This window comes from Rattus norvegicus, chromosome 8 (genome assembly GCF_036323735.1).
Source record: "Rattus norvegicus strain BN/NHsdMcwi chromosome 8, GRCr8, whole genome shotgun sequence".
NCBI classification, from domain to species: Eukaryota; Metazoa; Chordata; class Mammalia; order Rodentia; family Muridae; genus Rattus; species Rattus norvegicus.
In genome coordinates this window covers 104,858,722-104,867,142 of record NC_086026.1, presented here as the reverse complement: position 1 = coordinate 104,867,142, position 8,421 = coordinate 104,858,722, and the positions used below count along the sequence as shown (strand labels likewise).

The 8,421-nt window shown below is 43.7% G+C and overlaps 1 pseudogene; it reads right to left on the bottom strand.

The window, feature by feature from the left end:
• Positions 1–7,490: 7,490 nt before the first annotated feature.
• On the bottom strand, positions 7,491–8,073 carry Fcf1-ps1 (Fcf1 rRNA-processing protein, pseudogene 1; annotated as a pseudogene).
• Between the last annotated feature and the right edge of the window lie 348 nt (positions 8,074–8,421).

Here is an 8,421-nt window from a genome sequence, read left to right as displayed (position 1 = left end):
GCGGAGAGCTGAAGGAGGCCTCCAGACATTCTGAAACTGCAGCTGCAGCCTGTCATGGCACCAGCACCTGGGAGGTGGATCTCTGTGGCTACCACACGAAGTGAACCCCTCTCCTAGTGACCGCACTGTAATATTCTCCCGTTCTTGTCTAGACTTTGAGCGTATGGATGGACTCCTTTGATTGCCTCGTCTTGGACTTGGGCATCATTCCACTTATCTGCTGTTAGAGAATGTTGTAATGTTCAGACTTTTAGACACAGCCTTTCTTTACTGAGCAAGTTTCTGGAGTAGATTGCTCATCAGAGCCATTGGTCTTTCTACTTCCGGTTTCTCTCATTGCCTTTCTCTCCCTCGTCCTGCCTCTTACCCCTCTCTCACTCCCTTCCTTCTACCCTTCTTTCTCTTTCCTTTCCTTTCCTTTCCTTTTATCTCATAAAATATGCCACAGATAAGAGACTTACACAGAATACCCAGTAGTTAGTCCTAATTAACACTCGTAGAGAACCACTTAAGTGTGCAAAGGAAACAAACCACTGTCCAAATTTTGAAAATTATTTTATTTTTGAGATTATAATATAATTACTTCCCTGCTTCCCTTTCCTGTCCCTAAGCTCTTCCACAGCCCCACCTCCCTTACTACCTGATTTTTGTGGAAAGCACATTCTGTCTTAAAAAAGGAATTTATTTCTCTATGTGTATGAGTGTAGGCTTGCATATATGTGTGTGCAACATATGCATGTTTGGTGCTCACAGAGGTCAGAAGAGGGTGTCAGGTCCCCTGCAACTTGAATTATATATTTGTTGTCACCATCACATGGGTTCTGGGACCCCAATCCAGGTCTTCTTCAAGATCAGCTTTTAGCTGCTTAGCCATCTCTCCAGCCCCAATACATCCTGCTTTTTAAAATATATTTTCCCACTTATGTGTACATATCAAACAACATAACTAGCTTTGCCTATTTGTGAAATTTACACAAATGAGCACATCTTGCCTCTTCTCCCTTTTTGATGTTCTCTTAGCTCTTCTTGCTCTTTATATAACAAGTGATGTGTTAATCTGAACAAACGCTTTTGATGTTAGCAAAAGTGAAAACTATTGTTGAAGGATATAAAAATCCTTAACGGTGAGCCATACACTCAAGGATTTTGGCCTGTCACAGCAAACAAGCCTCTGGGACAGTGACCATTGTTCACCCCATGAGCCGATTCTAACAAGATTAAGGGAAGGAATTGACTATATGTGTACTGTATGTAGTTTGTTCTCATAACAATTTCTCAAAAAATATATATGCCATATATACTCAGTGATTGGAATGAGTAGAAGTGCAAAGTCTTCTGGGAGGTTGACTGCATTTCCCTCAGTAATGAACTATGTGCGAGGTACCTGCTGTGAACTGCCTTGTGCTTTCCTGAATGCACAGAGTCTGGAACTAACTGGTATTAGGAGGTGAGCCCTTTGTGAAGAAATTGGCTGAGGTCATGAGTAAGGGGCTTTCCTTGTGAATTTAGAGGCTTTATTTGAAGAGGAGAGAAATGTCTTGTTTTACCACCTGAGGACACAGTGAGAAGGCAGCCACCTGTAAGCCAGGAAGAAGATGTATGCTAGGAGCTTCATCAACCAGCTTGCTTTTGGACTTCCAGCCTTCATGAACATGGGAAGCAGCAGTCTGTCCCTGGGTTTTTATATACCAGCTCTTAAAGGTTAACATTTAGTGGCTCTGCTTTAGAGAACAGTTGCCCTACACAGTATCCTGTAAAGAAGACCTAGATATAATGAAAAGCAAAACAAAGTGCATGTGTTAAAAAGTCCTTTTTACCAGGGGTGGTTGGGTGGAGTGGTGCACACCTTTAATTCCAACACTTGGGAGGCAGAGGCAGGCAGATCTCTGAGTCTGAGGCCTGCCTGGTCTACAAAGTTAGTTCCAGGACAGCCAGGACTGCATAGAGAAACCCTGTCTGAAAAACCACTCAAGCAAGCAAGCAAGCAAACAAACAAACAACAAGATAGTTCTTTCTTAACTATAAACTTTCATAACTAAAGCAGACTGTGTGCATAAGTAATTTATACAAGCATTTCAAAATAACGACCAGGTTTTGTGTTTATTATACAAGCAAACATTTCAAAATAATGATCTTGAAGCTTGCTAGCATCTTTTGCAATGTTCATGTGCCAGGAATGAAGTTATTTACAATTAAACTAATACAATAAGAAAATAGTATTGGGTGCTGTAAATTTCACTTTGATTTCCTTAGATGGAGGGATGTGATGAGAGAAGTACATTGGGCTGAGCCTAGAGTATTTCTTTTTCTGTTATCAACTATTCTTAGGCCTTGGCCTGGAAGCCTCTGTACAATCTAATCTTCCAGGCTTACTGATTCAGTCTGGCTTCTCTCAGCTTCTCACTGAATTGTTCTGCTGGGTCTCATACTAACTTTGGCAGTATGCTCTAGTCTTCTGGCTCCTGTCATTAGCTGTGTCTAGCTTGTTCTCTCTGCTTTGTAAAACTGTCCCAGCAAAACTGTCGCACCTTTGTCTCCCTGAGATGCTCTCAAGTAGACTCTTTCCTGTTCTGTTCTCATGTGAGTTTGGTGTATTCTATTTCTGACTCCTTCTGTCAGGTCTTTCTCTGGTTCATTACTTTGCCCTTCGATTAGACATCACTTTCAAACATGCCTGCTTTCGTCTACAAACTAACTTTACCCTCATTGTTTGGGATTAAAGGTGTGTCATTCTGCTGGATCACACAGACCTAGAAGGTCTTTGGATGGGATTCCTTGCCAGAGTAACTATGTTAAAATTCCTATACAGGGTGTCATGACTCTTGTCTGTAAGGCCAGTACTTGAGATGAGCCAGATGAATTGCTGAAGGCTAGGCTGGTCCACAAAGCAAGCTCCAGGTAAACTTGGGCTATAAGAGTGAGATCCTGCCTCAAAAACAAATAAACAAGCAAGCAAGCAAACAGACATAAAATAACAGTGGAAAGAATGTGTTGAGTAATCTGGAGTCCAGGCTTCAGATGGAGTGAAATCATGTTAAGTTTCCTCTCTGTAAACACCAACTCTCAGGTAAAAAGGAGCTAGCAACACAGGATTGACATTAGACATAAACTAACATCAGGGCCTAAACTAAAAACCAAACTTGAAACCCAAGTGGTGGACTCAGGCCATGGGGATTATGATTGAGTATAAGCAAAAAGACTAATGGCTCTCAAAATAGAAAGTAAGATCTACAAACAGTAAAACCGCTTGGGTCTCCACTAACGACCAGGCTGACCGAAACCGTAGCACATGCAGGTCAGCTGCCGTCTGCTTAAGTAATCGGGACACTCTGGGCAGAAGAAGGAACTCTGAGGACAGACTTTATCTTGTGTTAAGGAAATACTGAAACCACTAACCATGGTTAATGGTTAAACTGAGAAAAGGTACACAATCAATGTTGCAGCCTGGATGTTTGTGCATTCTGTCCTTCGCTGCCCTAACAAATATTTGGCCATCACACTCCAAACGCAAAGCACTTGTGCTGAGTCCTGAAGTAGTCGTAGGAGCATGCACATTGTGATCCAATGTTGTGATTGGCTTCTTCTGTGGCAATCCTTGCATCTCTCCTAACACTTAATCCTTATCTTTAGAGACTTTAAACTAGTGGAGTGTCGGTTCTCAGAGAACGGGAACCTAACGTCTAGGCAAGGTCCACGAGACAGTTTTCGTAAGCTTGAGATATGATTCTCAATTCAACCTTGGACCCAGTGTTTTTGTCACTGTCTAATAACTAATGTCCACTGATTTTAAATGCAAAATAAAAGGAGGGAATACCATTGAGGCAAGCCAGAATTGAATGACTTCCCTCTGTTTTCTCTGTATCTGTATTTCAGTTACTTTCACTTCAGTAGTATAGAGCTAGTTTCTCATGGAGAGTGGCGTTGTATAACTTTTATTTTAAATCCACTAAGGGTAAGTCCTGGCCAGTGAGTCAGTTGGAAGCAAATATCTAACACACAGTTTGGCAGGTACTGGCTACACCTGGGAACAAAGGCTGAATGCAGAAGGCTCACACAGGAGAATAGGCAGGCACACATCTTCCTTTATAAGCTCAGTAGTTTGTATATAGACTGCTAAAGGAGTCGGGACACTGGCAGCTTCTCTTTCTGTAGGAATTCTGGAGGGCTCCCTAAAGGAGATTTTCTATGGGCAGAGGCTGGCATTGGACCATAAGGCCTTCCAACTAAAGGATACTATGGAAAGTGTGACCAGGAGCCTCCAACTTAAGGAGTTTCTGACAGACTCATTCAATATTTTTTTTTAATTTTATTTTTCTTGGATATTTTATGTGTTTATATTTCAAATGCTACCCTCTTCTCCCATAATCCTCCCGCTGCTACTACGAGGATATTCCCACTCTTACACACTCCCACCTCAAAGCCCTGCCATTTCCCTGCATTGGGGAAACAAGCCTTCACAGGACCAAGGACTTTCCCTCCTATTGATGCCATCCTCTTCTACATATGTTGCTGGACAGTGGGTCCAGCATATGTGGCTAGAGCCATGGGTCGCTGCATGTGTACACATTGGTTGGTGGTTTAGTCCCTGGGAGCTCTGGTAGGGTCTGGTTGGTTGATATTGTTGTTCTCTCTATGGGGTTGCAAACCTCCTCAGTTCCTTCACTCTTTCCTCTAACTCCTCCATTGGGGTCACCTTGTTCAGTCCAATGGTTAGCTGTAAGCATCCTCATCTGTATCAGTAAGGCTCTGGCAGAGCCTCTCAGGGGATACCCATATCTGGCTCCTGTCAGCAAGCATTTCTTGGCATCAGCAATAGTGTCTGGGTTTGGTGACTGCGTATGTGATGGATCCCCAGGTGGGGCAGGCTCTGGGTGGCCTTTCCTTCAGTCCCTGCTCCACTCTGTCCCTGTATTTCCTCCCATGAGTATTTTGTTCTCCCTTCTAAGAAGGACTGAAGCATCCACATTTTGGTCTTCCTTCTTCTTGAGCTTTATATGCTCTGTGAATTTTTTCTTAAGTATTCCAAGCTTTTGGGCTAATATCAATTTATCAGTGAGGGGATATCATGTGTGTTCTTTTGTGACTGGGTTACCTCACTCAGGATAATATTTTCTAGTTCCATCCATTTGCCTAAGAATTTCATGTAGTCATTGTTTTTAATAGCTGAGTAGTTCTCCATTGTGTAGATGTATCACATTTTCTGTATCCTGACCTGCTCATTCTTAAGACCCACAACTTTGTGGAGTTAAGGAGTCGGTGGGTGGGGGAGGGGGGGTATCCCAGCCTCAGTCTGATTGTAAATCTGAAAGATTAGTTTAGAGCTGTGGGGCTGGCAGAAGGCACTGAACATGGACACTCTGCAAATGGTCCTCTAGTCGTGGGACAGCTGTGTGACTTCCTGTTTCCTCTGCCTTTGGCTGCGAGTAGGGTGGGCTGTTTCAGCAGCTTTCTGTATCCTTATGTCGCCCAGGAGATTCACCTGCATTTTTGCTACTATTAGGCGGCCTTTCCGTGGGAGCCACTGGGAGGAGGATGTGTGGATGTAGGAGGCTTGCATTTCTATGTTCTCTACATAAGCCGAGCACATGGCTAGGCATTCACTGTTCCCCGGAGGACACTGTGAAATGAGGATGCTAAAATTCTGCTGGACCTGGCTATTTATGGGCAGCATTAGCACCACATTTCCCAGCTTCCTGAAATTTCCATCCTTCTCTAGTGGGAAATTATAAGGCCTAGCATCTGTAAATTGCTTTGTGAGTGGACCATGGCTGTGCAAGTCGCTGGCATTGTTTGCCTGGCCCTGACAGAAAGACCCAGTGCTGGGGGAGGCAAGGTGGGGCTTCCTGGTAAATTAAGACTTTTCAAATTAGGAGCAACCATGGTATTAAAGCAAATGTGAGCCCCAGATACAGTGTGCCTATTCAGCACTTTGCCTTAAACTACCAGATGGATAATGTTGTTAGGGAATTACAGCGTGGGTTGTTTTGGAGGATATAAGATTGCTGACCCAGGCAGGGACAGTGGACAGGCTGTGGGCACACTTGCAACTACTGAACACACATTTCGAAAGGTTTCCAAGAGGACATAAGTAAGCAATTGACTTCCTGAGTCATGTGGGATTCTCACAAGTGCCATAAACCACCAAAAACTCCCGGCTAACATGGCTGGCAAATCCAGCTGTTTGCAGAAACAGTCGTTTAAGCCAAAGCATCCCAAATAGCACCGTGTCTCTCGGGTCTCTCTGTAACATGGCATTCTAAGCAGAGAGGCCACATTTGAGAGATGGGTACCCCAGGATCTCTGACCTAGTGATAGCAGCAAAGATGTGGCAAATACATAAAGACATGACGTCAGCACTATGGTAGACAGACCTGAACAGTCCAAGGAGCCAGAGCTTCTAGAAGAGTGTTGGCCATGTGAACCAGGAAATTTATTCCCACCAGCTGGAGGGGCTCCTGTCTCTGTCGGTGACAGATGTTCCTTCTGTGTTGTGACTGCCAGCTGTTAGGCACAATGCTAAGTGTTAATATTAAATCTGCATTCTCCAGACAGAGTTCAGGTGTTGGCAGAGAGGGAACACTTGTATTATTCTCTGTAATAAGCATGAAGCAATGAACCAAACCAAGGCTAAGGTCCACTGGTCGGAGAAAATGGAGTGGAGGGAGGTGAAGCAGAATAGCCATTGTTAAAATAATAATAGGAAAGCGACTCCAGATGAGGCCAGATGCTTGCCACACAAATCAGAACATACCGAGGTGTCCTAAATTCCCACTTTCTTATGTGGCACAGACACTTTACCACATCCGCTTGATCCTGAAATCAGTAACACAGTGGGCATTGGCTGGAGATGAAGACGAACGAAATATTTTCCCAGGGAGCCTAGGGGCTTTAGGTGTTCTTTGACCTGGAACTTGACCTGTGACTTTAAAATGCAGATGGCTTCCAAAACTCTAAGTGGGGCAGGAGTTTGCATTAGAGAATTTCCAGCAGAAGAAGCTGAATGCTAACAATGAAATGTGGTGACAGTAACAAGGCAGAGAGAAAGAAACAGCTCTCCACGTCAACAAAGCAGCCCGTGCTCTGGCAGAGGCTGTACTTGGGCTGAAAGGTTGCTCTTTGGAGGTACGTGGGACTACGTGTAATGTCGTGACAAAGAAGAAAGGTTTGCTGGTTGAGGGCACATCAGCCGAAAAATGCAGGCTATATTCTGAACTGAAAAGGCATCCAGCTTTTGGGGCATGTCACTAAGGCAAGATCTGTGCAAAGAAAGAGTTGACACAGGACTCTGGGAACTCAGGCACTGAGGTAGAAGATGAAGGGAAGAGAGGACTGACCAGAGAGCCATGAAGATAGAAAGAAACTGTGGATTGAGCATTTGCTTTATTATATTTGCTATCATTTTAAAAAATCAAAAAGTGTTTTTAATTAACTGACAAGAGAGAAAGTTGGTCCAAGAAAGGCAGGTGAATTTTGCAGAGAAGATTTAAAAGCTAGAGGCTCTGTTCGTCACTTGGCATTCTCTTGATATTGTATCTCTGGTTGGAGATATACATTATAGGAACTTCAGGGATCTTCTAGATGCTTCATTTGAGGTCACAGTCAACTGTGGCCACAATGTAACACTAATTACTCTCTGTACGGAGAAGTCATTGGCATAGGTTCCTTTGTGTGCACACGGCAATCGGTCACCTCATGGATCCTTGGTGATCCTTAGTGTCCCTCCATACTTTTGTCCCAACTTCTCAATTTCAGCCATTACACAATCAGTTATACAAGGGATACGTTTTTCATACAGACTGTCCATCACTGGCTGCACTAAGTCCAGTTTGCATTAATGGAAAAGTTGATGGAGTTGGTATGGACAAGGGTGTGGTAATGTAGACCCAGTTGTGTATTATAATGGCGGAGTAAGCAGGAAGGATGTTGGGAGACTTGTCTTTTCTTCAACACACTAGGATCCTTCTTTTCTTTCTTTTTGGGCTTTAATCTATCCTCATCTTTAATTCTTTCATCTGTGAGACTAAGCGGTTGCTTCCTAGACTCATATTTCCTTGTTTTCTTTTGCTTCCCCATGTCCACACTGCACCCGTTTCTTTATTTTTAACTATGTCTAGGTGAGTGTGGAGGTTTAAATGTGAATGGACCTCATAGGCTCATATATTTGAATAGTTGGTCTCCTCTTGGTAGAACTGCTTGGGAAGGATTAGGAGGTGTGGACTTGTTGGAGGAGGTATATCACTGGCAGCAAGATTTGAGGTTTCAAAAGTTCAGGCCTTTTCCAGTTAGCTCCCTCCTTTTTTGTTTCTGTGCCTTGTGTGCTTGTGAATCAGATGTAAGCTCTCAGCTACTGTGCCAGTGCTGTGTGTGCCTGCCTGATGCCATGTTCTCTGCCATGATGGTCATGGACCCAAACCTGGAACT